Here is a 23,834-nt window from a genome sequence, read left to right on the forward strand (position 1 = left end):
CTCTGAGGCAAGTTTATAATTTAATATTTGCTTCTATCAGAACTAATGATATAAGTATTTAAAAATATAGTTTGTAGTTTAATAGCACGCATTAAAATGGAATTTAATTCACAAGTTGTGCTACTGTATTAGAAAATCAATGATATCAAATAGGAATTCATAATATTTAAATTGCATTTAAAATGTAACAATTCTATACCTACTTATAAGTTGTAATATTATTATGTATTAGGAAACGATTATAATAATAAGTGACGACCTCTGCAGTAACAGAATTCGTTATCTTGGTATAGTAATAAAAACATTTAAATTGCTTTTAAAAACTAATAGGTAGTCAAATTCTAGCTGGCCCGTATTATAAAAGATATTCCAATAATAGTTTTTGTAAATTTATGATACTTTTTTTATCGAAAAAATTTACTTATTCAGTAATAGTCGACTTCCATAAAGCCCCACCTAACCTGTATAACCGTCGTTTAAACGCGGGAAATGTAGGTACCTATAAAACTTCATGATATAACGATAAAATATTATTTTATAAAAATGTCTACGTTTTTTTTGCCCACAAAGTATACCATTAACTCCAAACCACAATCAAATATGGATGATGGGATTTTAAACGGGAGTCGTTTATCCTTATATTCACAGATATCAAACAACCATGCGCTTCGAATAAGTTTTATAAAAAACTTTGGAAATCCGTTTAAATCTTTTTTTGGGCTTGATCATGGTTCCGGTGAAGTGGTGGGGTAGAGGAGAACGCCGTGACGAGAAGGCGCAAGTTGGGTGTTAGGGGATATAATATTGCATAATACACTGCAGTATAGGCACCTTATACAATACAGCTCGATTTTCGATACGGTATAGATATTAATTCGGGAAAATGCGCAGCTGCGACGAATGATAATTATCGACGTCATTAACGACCGTTCGGTCTAACCGTCATCGTCATTGCCAAGAAAGATAAATTAATTTCGTGGCCGGACGCATTAGAAAACAAAATGTCATAATAGGCGAACGAAATTAAACGCACGCGGATTAATTTATACAAAGCAATGTGTATCATTATTGGGACGTTCAACAATATAATATAATGTGTAAGGTCACTAGGTTGATTGGATCAATGATCTCGCATGGCAATAAAAATATTGTAATATATTGTCGTACACTCGATATGTCTCTATACACACATACTAATGTGCAGTTTAAAATAAATGTTTGAATTGACAACGTAATAATAATATGATGCACATTATACTCGGTGGCCAGCTTCGAGCGATTATCTCATCTCTTAGCTTTCAATTATATTAACTTAAAATCGCGCGAGTGTGTATACATTGCACAATATGTCAATATGTATAAACGCGTTGTTCACTAATACGTCATAACTCATAATATTGTCATAATACAGACTTATACTGCACAGGAATCGTTATCGAAAAAAAATTATCGTTCAACAATAATAAAAATTATATTATAATCTAATAAAACTTCAACGTTTGCAAATAAAAATATGTCAAATCAATATTTTTGAATAATATAGTAATAATAAATAATATAATACAGTGGCCTCTATAATTTTTTTTCATCTCAGACTCGGACTATTGTCTGACTGAATTAATTTCACCAGTGATCTACAATACATTATAGAACTTAGAGAGATCTACGGTACGATCACGCCGTAGATAATTTCGGAATTTCGTTTAAAATTCTATATTATAAATATATATATTTAAAACAGATGGTGCCGAAGAAGTATGGAAGAGTAGAAGTAGTTAGCAATATAACTTATTATAAATATATAATATATACAAATATTAATTATTATTGTGTAGTTTTTCAGCATCGAAAGATATTTTTTTTTTTTAATTTAACTATCTAAATTTTGAATTTTTATGGCACCAATCAATGTGTGAAATGTGCGCTTGTAAGAGGAGATGATGGTGAAAAGTTTCGATTTCGACCTCAAAGTTCGATAATAAATCACCACGGGCTGTTGTTATTAGTGTCAATATTTTTGAGTGAGCGATGAATGACAAGTGCGATAACATTTATTTGTTATTTTTAAGACAATATAATATTTAGTATCTATACAAACATGGTATAATAAATAAGACTGACGTGACATTTAAGATTAGAATAGGTATGTTCCCAGCGGTACCACCTGACAAGTTTAAGTTAATATTATTATGCTTTTAGGAGGTCCTTGGGCCATTGTTTTTTCAACTATCTGGGGATGAGAGTATAGTACAGTTTATATAGGTAATATATTCATAATAATTATATTATAATGTGTGGTTGTAAAATGTGACATGAAATGGGCGCGTTTTTTGTAAGGTTTTACGAATCGCAAAATATTGGGACGTCAGCAGCAATAAAAATAACAACTAAAATGCTCGGGATACTTACGAAAAACGAAACGGCTGGCGATCTTGGCGTCCTGCAGATGACGGTGGTTGGAAACGACAGTGAGCCCAGAGTATGGCGAGGACAGCCGCCGCCGCACCGGGACCGGTACGGCACACGCGAACCAAATGAACGTCGCGGAGGAGCAGTGGTCGTCGTCGTCGTCGGCCGAGTGTGGGGCGCGCCGAGTGGAGAGAGAACGGGACGGCTGTAATTTTATGTTATAATAAAATATAATAATATAATACGGCGCGCGCGCGCGCAAGTCAGCGCTAGCGCTGCAACCGGTGGATCGTCGTGACGACGCAAAAAGGGTAGATGGAATCTACAATAATAATAGTAAAAATACGATTTTCACATTCGAATGTTCGATTGATACTAAAAACGTTTATACTTGTCATTTTTTTTCGTGTATATACCTACATTTCGACGATCATCAATTTTGGATTTCGTTTGTTCGACCGTTCGCGTTCATAAATTCAGCACCAGGAATCGCGTGGAAACAATTATAATATTATACGTCTGCGGTTATATTGCGTTGCTGTTCCGTCGCCATAATTAAATAAATATACACTATATAGTGTTGACAGGGACGGAGAGTTACTATAGATTGTGGTATACAGCACGATATTGTTATAATTATTAACATCATCATAACTATTGTTATATGAATATTATTTACGTGGTGGTTTTTGTACGCGGCATTTAGCAGAACAATAGGCGGTTTATTGTAATTTCGTGGTCAGACTTTGGCTGTCGAGTTCAGAATTATTCGGTTGACAGTTCTCGCTTTGAACTACCGTAAAGTGGAGTAGTCCGAAGTTTGTTCAGAAATTTGTAATTTCCAGTCATAATAATAATTAATATGACAATATTATATTATGTCAGTATACAAGAGCCTTAATTGCGACCTTAAAATATCTCTCTGCGTTGCCAGCTCACTGCGCTCGATGTAATATTATTATTTTATATTTGGTTACCCTTTAAACAACAACTTTTAATGCCCGACTTTCGATGTTTCTTTAAAAAAAAAAACACAATATAGTTATTACTTTATTACTTTTTTTTTGTATTAGGTAAAATATGAAATTTATCGACAGTTAACATTTGCAACCTTCCGTAAATCTTTTAAATTCTACACTATACTGTATCCGATTAACATGTAGAATTATCAAAAATTGTGGTTATATTATATTATTTAGTTATTTTAGGTGTGTTATATATACGTAATTCGTATTTATTATTTATGGAGGATGAGAAAGATACCGTGGATTAATCTTTGAATTGAATATATTAGTATATATAATTAGTATTTCAGTATACTTTATCTATGATCCTATATATTATGACTATTATGTATCGATTATTTTCAAGATATTAGATTACACTTCATTATTTTATTTTTCGTGTTGAAATGATGTGGGCATGTGGCAGTCATAAACTATATATTATGTTCTGGGCTCTTTGAGTACCTACTAAGTTCTAACCATTGTACTAGCTTCTTTGATGTCAACTGGTTTTGTTTCATAATAAAATTTAATAAAGTGACGAGATAAGAACGTGATATTTTTCTTATTTTCTTATTTTAACCAATCTGATTTTTTTTTGTTAATAGAAATCTGTAGGTTAGTTGTTGTTGTTGAGTGCCACTCCATACAAGTTTATGTCGAGGGAGGATTTTAATTTAAAATAGTCTCATGTGTAGCATTATTAGTTATTACATATAACTAAACTGAATAATATCAAATTAGAATACAATCAATATTTTATAACTTAACAATATCATATTGTATGGTGATAATAAAAATGAACAATTTATTAAAAACCGGAATATAATCAGTACGTTAATGAATTTTGGTAAATTTTAGTTCTGATCTGATTACTAAATCGATCATTTGATGGAAAATTGCTATCATCCCAATATCGGGATGTCAGATAGATGTCTTAAATATTATTTTACTATGGGCACTAATATAGTAATATACTATATTTATTTTTCTGACGGTAAAAATGAATGTTTTTGTTTTCTATGTTTTGTCAAATAAGCATAAGATTAAAATGAATAAAAATCATATGGACAAAAGAAATACTCTGTTTACTTATAATTAGGAATTTCTTAAATTAAAAATTAACGTCAATTATGAGGTAGGTAAATATAAATAATTTGAATGTTAAACTTATTTTTAAATGAGAAGAACGTACTAAATACTTAGGTATACATATATTTTACAAGTCGTTATATAATTTGTTTCTAAAATTAATTTTTATCAATCTATACCCAAATATAAGTAATAATAATATTATTCGCCACAATTTTCGGAATACCGTTATGAGTTGTTAACCGGGGATGATGACTATTATACCCCCTCGATGAAATCCTAAATAATATGCCACTGCACGTATGGAATATCGATATTGTAATGGATATATTATGTTAATTCGAGATGATTAATGTTAGGTACATTATTATTGCAATTTGTTTATAATAATATGCCACCGCACTTAATAATTTAAGATGAATACTTTATTGGAATTTAAAACATAGAAAAATATAATGAACCATCGTAGCTTATTTTAATTTATTTAGGTATTTTTATTGATTTTGTGTCACGATAGAATTTTATTTTATAAATTTAGGTAGGTGTTATATAAAAATGAAGAAAAAATTATTCTTATTGGCATAATCTCGGTTGTATAATAACATATTTGTACATGTGAGTATTAGATACGAATGTTTGATCAGTACTGACAACCGATTGTAATTTAATAGAATATTAGGTATTAGATTTTGATTTCTGGATACAATCATTTAATATCATATCAATATAGGTACCTATATTTTGAATAAAATAAAATTTAACCGACTAAAATAACGTCATGGATGATGTATACTTATTTTTGTCCATTGTATTTACATTTCTATTTCAAGGCTGATTTCGGAATCTAGTTAATATTTTCTCGCTAAATACGATTATTCATAATAATTAACAATTACCACTAATTGTTTAACGATTATCATTAAATAACTAAATATGTAACATTATATGATAATATTTTTTTAGCTTTTATACATACAATATATTATTAATGTTATAACAAAACAAATTGATATAATTTAAGTTTGATTCATCATAATTTATAATTATATTATATTATTTATATTTATATTATAATTTACATATTATAGTCTTAAATTTAAAATTTTAGTAATTAAAAATAATTGTCATACAATTATAACACTGCAGTGTTTACTGTTTGATTAGCTTGGAAAGATTACAAAACGTTTATACACGAAGTCTAAATCATCAAATTCTGTTACTATATTGTAAACTGCATTTCACTGTTTACCATATTTTTTAGAATAATGATAAAATGCATCTTAAACCGTAAAATGTTTAAACATTTGAATTAAACTCTGTGACACCTATGTAAATCTTGAACACGTTTTCTCAAATATTGTATTAAGTTTTATATCTATTTCAGTGTAGGTAGTTACAAAAAGTTTTCCAAGTATATTATCGAATGTAACTGTTCTTTAAAGTTTTAACATTTATTATATTTGTATAATGATAAATCAGTTTTTACTTTTTAGAACTACCAATAACATAAGTGCCTATACAATTTTTTGTTATTCTAGCGAAATAAATATTTTGATAATATTTTTATTTTGTTGTCGATAAATTACAACTACGTTTTCTGTCATAAATTGGTTGTTGTATTAGCTATTATATTTGGATATACTAATTGTCTAAACAATTGACTCCATGTGGGCGACGAGAGATTGAACTTTATTTCGAGGAGACCGAATCGTATATAATGATAAGAACGTCGGAAGTTTGAGCACGGGTGACTTTTTATCCTAAAATGATAATATGGGTCATATAAGCTCACTTTTCTAGCTATTTTGTGCACAGATATCCTTAAATATACTTAAATACAATATAGGATAGTGGTTTTTTCTTACCAATCTTTATTAGGTAAAGGGGTACTTACGAAAAAAATTTCAAAATATGTTAAGTGGTAAAAACGCAAATTTAAAAATGATAGAAATCATTCATATAGATAATTTTAGCGTGGATTTTATGCGATCATTCTTATAAGACGAGGGTTGTATTTTAAAGGAAAAAAAAAATAAGCATTTTAATTATTCATCAATTATTTTTTAGTTAATTAATAAAAACTATTAAAAGGTATTATTTATTCAATAAGTTTTAATTTAACAATACTAAGTAGTATCCATAATCTATTTAAAATTTTTTCATGTTACTAAATATAACTTTTTTATTTCTAATACGAGCTTAATAAGTAGGTACCTACTTATGAACAAAAGATTTATAACAATAATGGGAATGTTTAAACTATACGGCTTATTTACAGAACGAGTTATAAAAAGTTTATGTTCACATTGTACAATACAAAATATATGATAAAAATAAACGTACTGAAAATTAAACAACATATTTTTTATGATAACGCTCAAATACCAACCATGTTTTTTATCTAACCACGCTCAAACGTTCAAAGCCGAACAGTATTAAACAAAGGTACCTACAATTATAGGCGTGGGCACGTAAGTGGCAGCAGGGTGGTAGCTGTCCTTCCTGCAAGCCAACTTTATTTTAAATAGAAGTCAAACTTATATCTTGAATTGATATTGATATAAATCAATCGTCGTTAATAATATTGTGATAATAATGAACACGGATTATTGTGTCACCGAAAATTTGGCCACGCCGATGGTCGAAAATATAAAATTTTATAATATAATATGTATATAGTCAAAACTTTAGGTACAGATTATTTATAGGGGGGGGGGGGGTCGGACTTTCAGTGCAACTTTGTTATAGATTAACATGAAAAAATTGGGTATTTTTATACTTTAAAAATTGTAAAATAATAGACACTTTTAGCATTGGGGGGTTATGGTAATGTATAAAGTACAGGCATGTCCAATATAGTAGATATATAATATATAATACCTGTATAAGTATTCGTTTTACGTGTATATTCTATGAATGTCTGGGCACAAAAAGAGGGAATATCGCACCCCACCACTGTATATAGGTATATACTATATATAGTTATACCATCACCTCAATCTTCGCCCGACCGTATACAATATTTATTTGATATAAAATTACCCCTAAGTTGTGTATTATGTACGGTTTTCCATTGCAGGCCAAAGCAATTTACTTAGCACCCGCACGCGCCGAACGTCGACGTTTACCACCGTAATGTGTAGTATACACGCCGCTGCACGTTCGTTTAGAACTTGTATACATCTCTAGGAAAAAAATTGTTTCCCATTTCATACAAATTTTGTTAGTGCACTCGATCGTTAAGCGTTTCTTTTTTATTATTATTTATCTAAGTAGTCGGCCGCATTACCCGCGTCACTCTTTGACCATAAAATGCGAACGAACGCGTCCTTGTGCGGGCTCGTCTGCCGAAATTCAATTTCGGTTATTGCCAGCTCAGATAAATGGATAATATACCTACCTACCACTCTGTCCGTATTTTGCCTGCACAACGACACGTCTGAAAAAACCAAAACGTGGTTGTAAACTAGAAATATTAAAAGCAAAACAGTTCAGTAAAAGAGTTCAAAAGACCGATAAATCGTATAGTAATTATTACTATACACGTCGAGAGATGTATGCTGAATAGATTACGATTAGACCGAAAAAAAACATAATACACAATCGTAAGTTGTCGATAAAAACCTTATTATATTTTATATAGTTCAAAGGCCATAATCATTACGCATTGCGTAATATAATACAGCCCGTGGACGAGCTAACAAATAATGTAGGTATTGTGTTATTAAACAATGAATACAATATAGTGATGAGTTCGATCGCGGTTTGGCATTAAAAACGAATGTAAATAATACGTTTAAATAATGTCTACCCTGTGAGGGATTATAGTTGTGCATTGTTTGGATTTTTAATTCAGTGGCAATCATGTACAATAATCATAATTTTGGAAGATAGTATTATATAATTATGATGACGCCACTAAATATGAATCAGATCGTTATATGGTGAGCATTGGTTCTATATTGTGTCATCTTAGTCATCTAATCAAATGTTTAGGATTGATATTATAGCCTGCGTCAATAATATAATGACGTTCTTTACTATATTTATTGTTTATTTTAATCGTATATAATATAGCACTTAAAATATATGAAAAATAATATATTCCTATAACGAGAGAGAATAATAAATATTATATTATGTTGTCCGTAGCCACGTTGCTTCAATAATTTTTTTAAAAAAGCTGACGATGTCTTGGTTTTTTTGTGTGGTAGAAACTAGAAAGCGGAAAGTGGAAGAAAAAGAAAACGATTTATCGTTTTTGGAGGGAAATTGACTCACTCATCATAATATTATATCCGAAAAAAGATAAAAATATATGTGTTAATTTAAGACTTTCACCAAGCCATGTATATATTGCGTCGTTTTTGGTTAATATAAGTATAATGACACCTACTGGTACAGCGTAGGTATTTATATTCAAACGGCCTATTATAACGGTTGCTGTTCGAGGTAAAAATATACCTGTCCGTGATAAAATGCAATATGATGGAAAAGCAAAAAAAAAAGATTATTGGGTTATGCGTGGATAGCGTGTGGAATATTTTAAGCGCTTTCGCAAGAACGGTGACGGTCGCGTTAAATGAAAATTATAGCAACGAAATACGTTTAGCTGACGTATATGTATTATAAAGCTTCAAATATTGGTAAAACATATGCATACAATGAGTGAAAAAAATAATCTTATAAAATATCTCATTTTTGGAGGAAAATGGACCCACACATTATGTTATATCCGAAAGCACGAGTAATAATAGTAATAATAATTACTCGTGGTCGCTGCTCGAGGTGATAATATACGCCTGACCGTGACAAAACTGCAATATGATGGACGTGGAAAATCCAAAAAAAAAAGAAAGAAAAGGATTATCAGATTAGGCGTGGACCGCGCTTGGAATATTTTAAAACGCTCTTGTGCAGACGGCGGTGGTCACGTTAAAAGAAAAATAATATAACAACGAAAATATACGCGTATGATAATTATATACGGGATAGTGGTTAAGATATAACATGTTGGAGTAGGATTACCGGACGAGAGCAGAGCATATAATATAGACCGTACGTACCTAGTTAGTCGAGGGTTTGAGACGCGATCGTTTTCCCATTGTGACAACACCCTTTGTAGAAATATCTCTATCCCACATAATGCGCTCAAATGATCAATTTTATACACCTACACCCCAAATCACATATATGTGTTCGCTGGCAGTGCATTATGATTATATCGTATTACTGAGTTTTATATTAAAACAGTTGTTTGTATTGTATTCCGCACTTAGTATTATGTGCTATGAGCTGCACCGGAATCTCACTACCTACATTATACTATTATTATTATTTTTAAAAATATTATTTGTTTTTAATTCATGTATCTACGTGTGTAAATGACTTGTCGGTTATTACGTAAAATGTGTGGCGAGCAATCTGTATAGACTGATTTGACTAATAGGGAAATATGTACGTATTAACCAGGTAGGTACCTATTATATATTTATTGTACCGCACTGCATCATATTTTGCTTTATTTAATATTTAGCGAGCTTTGTCAAATGGGTGCTTGTTTGTTATCGCCCCGCCAGTGCACCGTATAAAATTTATCGCCCCACCACTCTTGTTTGTTATCGCCCCTCCAGTACATCGCATACAATTTATCGCTATTGCTAATCGTTTGTGATCTATTTTAGAAAATGAGAAAACTACATTTTATCATTTTTATGATAATTTTCGATTAGTTCGTTGCTGGCATTCGTTTACCATTTCATTCACTTATTACCTACTACTGAGAAATACGTTAAAATGAATTTTACTGAATTACTTACAATTACTTACAATTGTTTCAAACAGTGATACTGGAATTAGCTTTTTACAACAACATAATATAATTAAAGTTAGTGAAGTGTGTGAAAATGGCCATATAATGTTTATCAAGGGATCGCGATGGTGATGTCAGAAAAGAAGTTGTCGAAAGGAAAAAGGATTAATAATTAATAATTGGCTAACTGGTTCTAGACTACCAATACACACAATTGTCCATTTCATATACTACTGGGCCCGAGAAATGTCTTCAGTAACATTTTGTAAACGTGAAGAGTGGCGGGGCGATAAATTTTATACGGTGTACTGGTGGGGCGATAACAAACAAGTACCATCAAATGTTTACTAATTGCAATAAATAATAATAGTTTTATAATTCAATTTATATTTCATTTTAAATATTGCTCTTCCATTTAAATTTAACTTAAACGCCGCAAAAACGTTTATAAAACACTATACAGAACATACGACTGCAGCACAAGCACAATGACTTATGCACACTGACAAATGGTTATAATAGTGTAATCGTAAAACGTTTAAAATTACAAATACTCTATATACTACATAGTTATATTGAAAATCAAAACCTTTACTGATCATTAAATGTATGTGTTTAAAATAATTTCGATAAGCCGATAAACCATATACATATTCATTTGTCGATGATCATAATTGTCTTTGCGATACTGCGATAATTGATGAAATGATATCGATGGTTTGATATAGATATGAGTATTTTAAATACACAAACAGAAAAATGTGAACAACAGTCCCATGAGTATAGTATTAGTGTATATTTTATTACTACCTATTCACTAAATAAAAATACGTTAGTAACGCCAGTCAATACTATGACATACTAAATTGACAGGAAACATTCGTTTGGTAATTTAATCAAATGACAATTTGTTTTAATTTGTTTTGTTTTGTTTTTATTTGTTATAACTAAAGCTGCAATGCCCAATTACTTACTAGCTATGGCTGAGAATACTGGATGTGTCACATTTCCCGCAGCATGACGTACAATATAATAATGTTTAAAATCGTATAGTCTATTAGTGTCAACGAACTATTGAACTTTACTTAAGTCTTGATTGATAATCAAAGTACGTAAAAACGTTTGGCGGAGAGGAGAAAAGAGTGATTTATGATATTACTTGTACGTATAATGTATATATGTGACTAATTGTGATCTCGGCTGTATGCTGTAACATATGCACAATATAGGTATACAATATAATAGGACGAATCGTACAGACAGCAGAAATAATGCTACAGTCGTTACAGGTGTCCAAGAGCTGTGAATGCGACGGACATAACGTGTAATTCGGGATCGGATTAAAAGATTAATCACTTAATTACACACCACATAGTGTGTGATACTGGTCACCTACGGTTTGTCTGGTATAAGGTTATACACTAATGCGTCTTGAAATTGTATTAACTGCAGGTAATATCGTGTCTAGTGTCTTTGCGTTTAATGATATGTGTAATCATTGCTATGTGATTTGCATATTGTTCTCAACGAAAACCAAAAATCGATAAAATATAACGAGACCATTATGGGGCTGCAATATCAACACAGTATTTGTATATTTTTTCTAATATAAAAGTTAGATTCTATCAAAGGTTATCGTTGAAGACTTCGATGGGAAAATGGAAAATAATGTATATAGAGAGGTACCTATGCAACGTTCATTATATTTTAATGTAAGTTTATTGCTACATATAGTCCACACAGCCGAAGGATTTTTTTCAATGCCGAGAGAAAATCTTATGTATGCTCTTATATGTTTTTTATTGTTATAAAAAAAAAGAAAAGAAAAACTGAATGATAGCATAGCGAGCGACTAAGGCGCATATTTTATTGTGTAAAATCATATTATTATTCTTATAGACGTATATATAATATGTATATGGCATGCAACTTGCATGCTAGAAACGAAGAGAACGACGGAGTTAGTACTTCATTAAAAATGAAAAATCGAAAAATCGTAAGGTAAATATTATATTTTCTGACTTTCGGATAAAAGAAAAATATCAAACAAAAATTACAACGGACGGGTCGATGGTAAAAGAGTAATCTCTTCAAAAAACTTTTCCAGCAATATAATACATTTGGTCATATTATGCTCATTGCACTTTTACGTAACATAATATAAAAAGGTCCTGCCATAAACTTCAAAGATGTATTATAATGTATAAACTGTAAACGGGCCACCGGGAAAAATGTTTTCCTACTTATTCGATTCCAATCGGATACGGTGTGCGTCTTCCCTCAAGAATGATAAACTGTGTTATAAATAAATAAATAAATACAAAATATATCGTGTTTATGTTATGTTATGTATATAATAATGTAGGGAAAAAATTGTTTTTCCAGAAACGATAATATTATATTAATATAAACTGTGGCATAGTGTTTTCCAGTGTACCTGCAGATTATAATATTATTAAATATTAGACACAGCTATGGTTATATAAATATTACTTAATATTACTGCTATTATACTTATATAAAATAGTACATCGAATATTACTGCTCGAATTTTATTCGTTATTGATCTCTTAAATTAGGAAGCTTTAAAATTATAAAATCCTGCAAGGAAATTTACAAAATTGCAACTTTTATCACTGTATCAGTACACACTATATTGGTAGTTGCGTTATTTAATTAATTAATGATTTTTTTTTATTAGTATACTTTGATTTATGCTACACAAACCCTATCTGGATTTTATCCATTTATTAGGCCATATAATTTAATTTGGTGAAATCACAATAATGTGTGATTTTAAATTCGAAAATGTCTATCATGTGTGATCCAAATGACATCACTGAATCCTCATATGACCTGAATGCTGATTTAGATGTTTTGTGACATAAGACAATAAAGAATAAGTAGCACTGTTCAATAGTGGTGTCTTCAGAGGTTGACCGACCTCATCCATGTTATCCATATACACACTGATTCGAGTTACATAAAGTAAATTAATAATTTAAATTTAAAATCTTAGGCGCTCGACCACATGAAACGTTTAAATCTGTTGACTGTTCCGTTACACAATTATCTATTATAGGATATAATTATACGAGACTGATAGTTAACCACCCAAACTAAAAGATTTTACACACAATATTACAACAGTATAATTATTTAATTCTTTCCAATGTTCTGTATTTAAATTACGTATTAGATTTATTTTAAAAACAAATTAAACAGTTAAAAAAAAAAAATATATTATCATTAATATTTATAAGTGGTACGTTTTTATTCTTATATTATAAGTTTCGAGCTCCCCTAATACGAACGCCATAGGCATAGTTGCCTATCCGTTTTTTACAATATTAAATATGTCACGGAATTTATGTAGATATAGCTGTAGAGAATAATAAAACATAATATAATAAACCCGTTGACGAAATTTGTGTTCGGGTCGATTGTTCGAATTCGGGACTCGAATTACATAGGTATAAGGTATTGTATTGTTTTTACAGTGGTATGAACCATCTTATACAAATAAGTACGACATGATGTCATAACATTATTTACTATCTACATGGTGGATGTGATGTTAAAAAATGGCGTACATTTCAAAAACATATTTTGGTCAAACGATTTTTAAAATTAAAAAGTGACAACATTTTTTATAATACCGATGAGAATATCGCATCATACTACTATTAAATGATAGGGCGCGCAAATTGTAACAAATTATATCCTATAACGAATTTCGGTATAGAATGACATAAATATTCAATAATGAAATATACTGAAAATTAATATGTATTATTATTTATTACGATAACAGATAGTACCCGTATATTGTGGTACACGCGATATTTCGATACGCAACCTTATACCTGGGTTTGATTTATAATTGCTCGCTGGCGGTGCGAATAATATTATAGTTATTAAATACGAATTGTTTTCATAATATTATATTTTCATGATGCGCAACGCTAAATTTTAGAACCTGCAGTCGGATCAAAAACGTAATCTCACCAAAATCGTGGATCTACGAATCTAGGATTAATGTCTTAAACCACTTAATAAATTAAATAATAATCTCATGATTAATCGTGGACGATCGTTTTTGAAAACCGTCTGTTGTTGCTGCTGTTTCGAATACGGGCAGTCGTTAAGAGAATTACGCGCTTATGTTATTATTATTTTTATTAATATAATTTATTACTATCGTACCGGTGAAACTGATTGTTTCCTGTGTATATAACGAAGGGACTGGCGTTTAAATGTGTCAATCAAGCGACAGCTGCAGCAGTGATCATCCTCGGAGTTCGAAAGAGTGCCCGTGTGACATTGTACAAAAAACGATAATATTATTATTATTAATTAAACAGTGACGCTTACACTCTCTCCACTCAACCATATATCTAGATTATTTTATACGCCAACCGTAAGCTTTAGACCCGTCTTATTAAATCCTATCGAGGTATTAAAATATGCTTCATATTTATATTATTTCAGTTTTGGGTGGAATCGTCCTGGCGGCGATGTCGAAATAATTATAATATGTATTTTGTTCTGTTTTATGCATGACTTTTTCCGATATTTCTCCGATTTCACATTTTAGTACCAATACAACTGTGCTATAATGGTAAAATACGAGTAATGATAATATGAAGGTTAGGTCGAATTATACTGCCTTCATTAATACGCTAATTTAGTGTTCAACCGATGAACGCAGAAACTAATTGATCTTTGTAAAATATTTACATAAGAGGCCGTAACGCCAAAAATAATTGACGTCAAACAGTCACGATTTCAAAAATCATATTTAATTCGTTTTCTACAGTACAAATATATAATGTGTATAAATAATGTTATAAATTATAATGTGAAATAACTGGTGCTTAATTTTTATGTTACACGCAGTAACAGTGTTTTCGAAAACAATTTTTTCAAAGCATACTATTCTGAATTTACGATCCGTTGTATTACTATTGTTAACTAAAAAAAAAAAAAATTATAACTTTTTAATTGGCACTTAGTGATGACTTGAGTTTACAACAAACTCCATGAAATAATAGTTTAGATTTTTTTCAACATATTTTATTTGAGTTCCAATTAAGTTACGTGGGAACGTCAGGAAATCGGTTGCATGGTGGCCAGGTGGAAGTCGCGACTCGTGTACATGAAGAGGTCAAGTTTAACATATTAATATGGATAACAAAAAATAAAAGTACACTAATACACTATGAATTATGATTATAGGCTATGCATAAAAAGCGTTATGACTTCTGCAGTCTTGCATAATATTATACACTTGGCCCGGTGCATTAACGACAACGCAATCGACCAAATACAGTATTTTGATTCGAAATACTTACTTCGCCGCGATATGTGTCTATAAATGTATTATTACAGCTGCTGGCGTCGCGATTCATACACTATACAATTATACAATATTTGCATATGATACTTATTAAGGGTCGTATCGTGTGAAAAAAATTATAATATGTACTGTATGTCCCTATGTAAGCCATACCTACGACTACATTCGTTTTGTTCATATTTGAAATAAAATTTTTTAAATAATTTTTAACCTGGCAAGTTTTTTGAACAATTATAATAATAAACCTAGCAAATCTGAATAACACAGTTTAAAGCGAATGGAAATTTTTTTTTAAAATTATTTTTATATTCAATATTATGCCCCCTTGGCCTTCACCCCCCCCCCCACCACAAAAATTTTCTAATTTTTTTTAATTGAATATTTAGTAGCGGATTCATATGAGTAATAAATCATTTTCATAAATCAGAATTTTTACAGATTTATTTTCAAAAGATTTAGCTAAGGTTTCTCTAGCACTAATGTTTTCCAAAATATAAAATATAAAGAGGTAAAATTTGTTTTGTATGTATAGAAGAAAATCTTTGAAACTACTGAACCTATTTTAAAAATTCTTTAGAAAGGTATGCCGTCTCTGAATAACCCGGTAAGTAATAAATCGAGGGATTCAATCATTAAAAGTTGACTCACACAATATGATGTAGCCAGTTAATTGAAATTAATCATTTTATTGTTTCTATATAAATTTGCCATTGGTTACAAAAAAAAAAAAAAAAATACTTATTATGATCGTGAAACTGTATACTCACGTACACCCTGCACTATAAGTGTCTACATCATACTAATTATAATAAGTACTTATTTATCGGCGAAGTAGCAAAACAAACAGGAGACGGTTAAGTGTTCGAGGGGTACGCATTCGGGGTGTCAAGTGCTAGGGCTGTGCCGATGCGGTTGTCGAGCAGAAAGAACGATGAGTAAAATGAATGCCATCGGAGATGAATAAGGTCAGAAATCTAAATCTACAATTTCATTTTGATTCCAGAAAAGTGGTCCACGGTTTTCAAAGATGTAACACGATCGACTTATAAATATTAAAAAGTTTAAAACACAATTAATGTTTGGTAGTTTTTTACGTTAAATATTGACCTTATTGTATTATATATAAAATATTTTCTACTAATATACATATATATATATATATATATTGAACTGTTAATGCTTGTATTTTCGTAGAAAGCCTAATATTGTACCATTCCTTATCACTGGGTCCAATAAATTATAATATGAGATAATATTTTAACGGAACCACAATTGACCAATATACAAAAATTAATCTTGGTAATTATTCATAAGCTAATGCCTTAATACAAACGAATCTTATCACTATAATTAATTTAATTAGACGTACGAGTTCAAAACGATATATTTTATTGAAAAAAACAGTTTACTTAATTCTTATTTATAATCACGTAAAATAATAAGCATTCCGTTATTATTCAACAACTTTTAAACAAAATATTATCATTTTATTAATCGAATGGAAAATATATGAAATTCTTCATCAATTAGAAATAAACAATGATGATATAAAATCTTTTGTATTCCTTTATTATTTCTAACAGAAAATTTTAAATAATTTAAAAGTATATTCGTATTTAATATTTTCGTTCATACAATTTTCGTTCTACATTTACCATGTTATTTCTTTTTGAAATTTAAAAATGCAAACCAATTTACTGGTAAATATTATAGTAATGTCGACATTAATTTAGCACGAAACCCAAATATTTTAACGTGACAGAATATGTTGTTATACTATGTTTCAAATTAGATAACCTTTTAATTCGGTAAACATCTTGAATTATTTTTGAAAAATACACTATTACTTAATATTTTGTATTATAAGCGTATTTCTATATACATAGACTGGTATGTTAGTAATATGGTACTAGCTAGTGCACTTCCGTAAGTTATATTACATTGTTTTATGAAGTTTATTATATATAAACCACTTCATTAAAATATAACGCATTTACGCTAAATATATTGATACTACGATAGAATTTATTTAATGCGAATATTCTTTTTCAACCCAATTTAAAACTCAACATGATTACATGTTTAATTAATAGTTAATGGAAAATTGTGGTTTCAAAAATACCTATCATAGAATTAAAGTGCTAAAAGCATAAGCGCTAGATTTTTAAAATCATGTATGATAGAATTAAACTTTAAACATGCTTGATTGATTGACAATATATAAAACAAATGCACATAAAACTGTTCCACGTTCGCAATCACATTAAAAGTTTCCATAACAATTTATGTTCCTATAATAGACACACTCATATTTTATTGGCCCTTTGAAGTGAATATAAACTTACTTACCGTGTAGTGGTTTTTGTAGTATTTGATTACTTATCAACCCGTCGTCGCTTACCGATATATGTGTACAAATACTCCAACCAACTAATAGCTTTTCAGTCCTATACAAATAACTAAGAATGACCCGATGGGTAAATATGCGTTTCGCCACTGGCCACAGTCTGCATTTATGTATATTACATATAAAATATATTCATATGTAAAAACTTATATAAGTTATACTAGACGTTACACATACACACGCAAAAATTCATATCAACGATAGATGCAGCTCTCGCCTTCCCTTCTCTCACTCCCGAATTCCACCCCTATATGCACCGACAGAAGCTTAGTGGAAAAATTTCCATCTCCACCAACTAGAAGTTTCTGACTACATATTATTTATATAGCTGCAGAGCATTTTTTCCAGCCGACTATCGTTTATATAATACGTATTTTATTCAGAATTCATCGTATCGTGACTTAATACACACACACTTACATATAATATATCTACATATATATATTATGCTATTATGCATTTGTGCAATAGCAGCAGTGCAGCGCACTGTAACGACACAACGGAAATTTTCAACGCTGAAAACGCTTTTGTATTAAAAGTTCTTTTAGTATATCTTTTACTTTTTACCTCTCTTTTTTGTAAAACTCAGACACACATACACATATAATATGAAAATCTCTTCAAAAAACTTATTTTATACTTAACCTAATCAAAAATATTGATGTACATGCATATGGCATCATCTCGTGTGTAAACCATTACCGACTTCGTTTCCCACACGGTCATAAATGTTTTTATTTATTTAGACAATATTATTTTATTGCTGAGGTCTCACAGACATTTCCTGTAAGCTCACGACACAACTAGTGATAGTCTTTTACATAAAATATAATACATGTTTGTATAAATAATATAACAATGGTATCAAAACAGTTAGGAGCTATGAAATTATTAAGACGTGTCGAAAAGTCTTAAGTTATACATTAACCGTGTATTGAGAACATGTTTATAAGTAACTGATGAACTATAATAGTTGATTGGGTTGTATTGAATAGTATTGATACATAATGAGTTCTTTCAGTTTTTGTAAATTCAAACGGTTTGATCAAATATACGGATTTCAAAATAGATATTTAATTAAAAAATTCTAATGAAAAATAATAAAGGTCCAAAATTTTTTAAATTATATTCTGCTAAATTTACTATGATATATTTAATAAATCACTTTTACATAAATTGCGTTAATACAATATTTCGATTTGACTAGTGACTACATTGCTAGGTCTAAACTGTCCAACTAGTATGACTATTTTTTCATTTTAGAATATCGGCTGATAATCAAAAAAATCGTTTCATTTTATAATATCATCAATCCTCCACTGCAACAGTGTGATTATTAATTAATCATCGATGACGATAAGTGATGTGGCAGCGATGAGTATTATACTTACATTTACTTGCCGGGTACTTAAAGTTAAGAGTATAAAAAAAAATTTTAAAACACTATCGAACAATAACTTGTATAAAGTTGTCCTTTGTGATTAATTACAAATGATGTTTCATTTCCGAACTCAGTGAGCAAAATGACTCACCAAAAATATCTGAAATATAATGGAACGGTAATCGTTTGATAATAATACGATTGATCGGAGTATTGGACATCCACGACAGTGCATGTATGATTTTTTCTTTTTATAGTTAATGGTCTCAAAAATTAGGGTATGTCAAGCGGGCGCCGTAGAACGAAAAACCAATTATTAATGTAAAACACGAGTGATTTCTAATTAAGTACCTACGAGAAAATTATCGATTTTTATTTACATTGTTAAAGTTTCGCGGAGATTGTTTGCAACAAACTTAAATTAAACTTCTCGCGACTAGAGCGAATGTCTGAAATAATAAGTGTTTTTGTAAACTTTCATAGAATCTAATTTACACTTAAATTCGCCTCCAAACAAAGCATTGCAATTATAATTGTATGTGAAATAATTGGATCATAACATATAATGTAATATACCGGAAACTAGACGCAAATAGACATGGCAGTGTTGTACATTAATTGTACATTTAAAGTGTGAACAAAAATTATGTAATATCGCGTCGCTGTAACCACATTATAGGTATATACCTATTTCTTATATTTGTCTATAGTTTGGATTTATGAAGGATTTGAGCATATGTTGCACGGTCTAGGACAATGTGGTAGGCATTTCGTTCATATTACTTATGTAATGTGCAAGGGCTCCCGTTTGCAGATCTCTTTCAATAATTTACGTTGCAGATTTAATCAATAATTTGATATATATGCATGCAACGCTCATTAAAATGCACCGTAGTAGGGAAACAGTCGAGAAAAGGAAAACAAATTTATCAGGCCAAATCGAGGGTCGACCGACGGTGGTGACGACTGAATATGGCGTCTAACATGGTTATACTTAATTTTATGATACCTATGTCTGCAAGCTAAAATCTGACCGGGTTTATGTATTGATTAAGATGGCAACCATATACATGATATACTATAGTGATACATATACTAAATACAAAGAACCAATGCATTATAAAAACGACGGCGATGAAATAAATATAAGGTAGAAGGGTATATGATATACATTTTACGTAATGGATAAAACGGGATTCATATTTAAAATTTGTTATCGGATTCTTAAAGTGAATAACTTACAATTAATTATTGTTTGATGTGACAAAAACAAACTATAAATAGGTATAGATATTTCTTTAGATCTCGTGAAAATGAAGATCAAGAAGTTTATTAGAGTTCGTTTAAGTTTTAGATAATAATAAAAAATTGAAATATTATAAAAGTGGAGATATGATTATTTTAAAATATATTATTGTTAGAACTGTAAAAAAAGGTTTCACAGTATTTGCGAATCTCTATAATTGTGTATGGCGGTTGTATTGTGTTTTCTTGTATACATTATAATATATGAACGCTAATATGTAGATAGCTGATAGCGTATTAATATTATAATATAATACCTTTAGTGTCAAAAAAATATTTGATTTTAAAATAGAACAATCCAAAAAGGGGACTCAATGTGTGGCGAACGCTCGGAAAATATCAATCTAAACACACTCTAAAAGAAATCGACACAAATCATATTATACGTTTTCCAGTGAAATATGATGTTGATAAATCAATATGACATCGGGAGTCGGTAGGTACTCCAGGGGAATTGGTCTGGTGTAACTTGTACGCATCATCAGTTTAGTACCCGCAGAGGACATTCACAATAAAAGCAAATAATATAATCGTAAACTGAGTTTCGATAATATTTTTGGACATTCGATTCTTTTACTACAAGTGTTTAATTAAAAATTGTTTGGATCTCGACTGTGAACAGCATGAATATCAAAATGTACCTTTGCTACCGTAAGACAAATTTTCAGTACAACACAGTACGTACAGAAAATAAAAAAGCGTTGGAACGCATCGGGTTAATCTTGGAAAACTCTCATCGGAAATGCATACAATATATTTGTGATAATCATATATTATTATGGTAATATATCGAGCGAATACGAACCAAAGCACGCTGCCGAAAGCGAAGAGTTTTATGGAGTAATTTAATTTTAAAATTAAACTTATGCGTTTGATTGTTACCAAGATACCTAGATAATAGGTACCTACCTAATTATTATCATCGTTAACAAAAATTACGATATTTTTGATCTCTTCCACTCATTACATACTATCCTTTCTGACTGAAAATCGTTGGTAAAATGCATAAATACGTTCACCATGCATTAAAACTGCATAAGAAATGGTTTTAAGAATATTAAGTTCAAACATAATTTTTAAGTGCATTTTCTCAACTTGATAAATTCGTAGATCAAACAAACGAATTAAAATAATATTATTTTGTGTTCATCGCAATTAATTTTGAAATTTAATTTCTCAAGATATTTTCTAATGTGTACATGATGTTTTCATTAAATAAATAATTTATTTCCAGTAAAATTATGATGAAACAATTGTGCAACGTTATTCAATATTAATTAAAACATCTAGTATGGCTAAAAAGGTCATTTTACATAGAATCGTTGACGTAACCGAACATATAATACGTTAGCAATCAATATTTTCAATTAAACTATGTACCTATACTAAAACTGGATAATAAATAATAATTTATAATAAATATTAGAGATTTTGATAACATGAACACGTTATATATATAATTAGCAGATATGTATTTTATTTAGAGTTTCCTGCTTTGATATGATGGTTGGAAATAAAAATAATGGTAATACACTAAGTTCAAGCTATTCTATAAATAATTTTAAAAAAATGCGCATATAAACATATTTTATAAAATAGCAAATATACAAAAACAGTTATTTTTAATTACGATTTATATTAATAGACAATAGGCATTCACAATATTTTTAAAATATTTTCAAAGTAAAAACAGTTTTAAATCAATTAATGGAATAAGATAAATAAATAAAAATAATTGAAACGTATTTTAAATATTACAAAACACCTGCTAATATTCACATATTTATATATACATTTTTTTAAAACAAATAAATATTTCTTTGTATATCTATATTCTATACCTACCTATTGTTTTTGATTAAACACACATTAAACATAATATATGGTACTTAAAATATTGAACCTAATTACTGAAGTTTACTAAACCTGCTAAGTAGGAATTAAAGCGTTTTTGTTAACTTGATAGATGATTAGTTTTCTTTAATTTTCAAATAGGTATATTAGTTTGGTATTTCGTTTTAATACGTTTTAACAAAATAAAAAACGTGTTAGGCATATTTTAACGATTAAACTAAATTGTACCTATATTTTATTATACTTGATAATATATCGTCGTGAGATTAATGGTATAAAATTATCACATTTGATCAATAATGAAACAAACGATTGTGGCTGACAATTTAGTTGTATTGAATTAAAATATTTATAATTCAATAAAAAAAATAATAAGCAAACGCGTTTAATAGCGATTAATTGCGCTGTTGTTATTCGGACGCGGAGGATGTTGGCCGGAAAAACGTCGTTACTCGTTTTAATTTAAATACCCAGCTATATATATGTAATAATATATTATAATAAAGAGGTGTGAGTTTTTGTTTACCACTCGATTCGCGCGGTATGGATGTTAATTTTTTTTTTTTGCTGTTAACAAAGGTCCTGTAAATGTCCTGTGACAAAAGTACACAGCATGAAATTTATTACGAGAGACGAGGGAAAATTATGGCCTCGGCGTGTGAAAAGTCAGTGCAACATGTCAAGTGCACTTTTACTGAGCGTAGAGTCCAAGTGCCCCCCTTCCTTCCGATTGTCGAGCGGAACGACCGGCGGACAGGGGACGACGCGCCGCACTTATACGTGTACGTCGAGTTTCCTGTGGCCGTCGTCCACCTATCCATTTAAACGTGCGTAAAATAATAATAGTAATAGTTATAGTAATAATAAAATAATAGAACCGGGGATCGAATCATCGACTTCCTACGCGGCCTACACACACTTGTCAACGACTAAACATAACACGTACCTACCTATAAACCTGAAATTTTATTATTATTATTTTTTTTTTTACGACTCTGGCGAGTCCCCCGCGTCCGTACTTTATCGCTCTCGGATTGAATAATAAGAATAATAAAAACCACCACGGACAGGGCTGTAAAAAAAAAAAAATGTTGCATACTGTATTATGATAATACGAAAAAAAATCACGACCTTTATTGAAACAATTTTATGTTTTTAGGGGAAACCTTTTATTGCCGCGTTTCCGAAGCCGATTGAAGAAACAATATAAT

The 23,834-nt window shown here is 30.0% G+C and overlaps 1 long non-coding RNA gene across 2 annotated transcripts in view; it reads right to left on the reverse strand.

Annotated features, from left to right (window-relative positions):
* The window catches only part of LOC149062525 (uncharacterized), a 37,589-nt gene that overhangs the window by 12,467 nt on the left and 1,288 nt on the right, over positions 1-23,834 (reverse strand). For both annotated transcript variants that reach the window (XR_016189416.1, XR_016189417.1), the window contains exon 2: positions 2,410-2,614. This is a non-coding gene — a long non-coding RNA (uncharacterized LOC149062525). The remainder of the gene's footprint in view (positions 1-2,409; positions 2,615-23,834) is intronic.

Source organism: Diuraphis noxia, unplaced genomic scaffold (assembly GCF_037042655.1).
Source record: "Diuraphis noxia isolate RWA-SAM2 unplaced genomic scaffold, SU_Dnox_SAM2 contig0001, whole genome shotgun sequence".
Lineage (NCBI taxonomy): Eukaryota > Metazoa > Arthropoda > Insecta > Hemiptera > Aphididae > Diuraphis > Diuraphis noxia.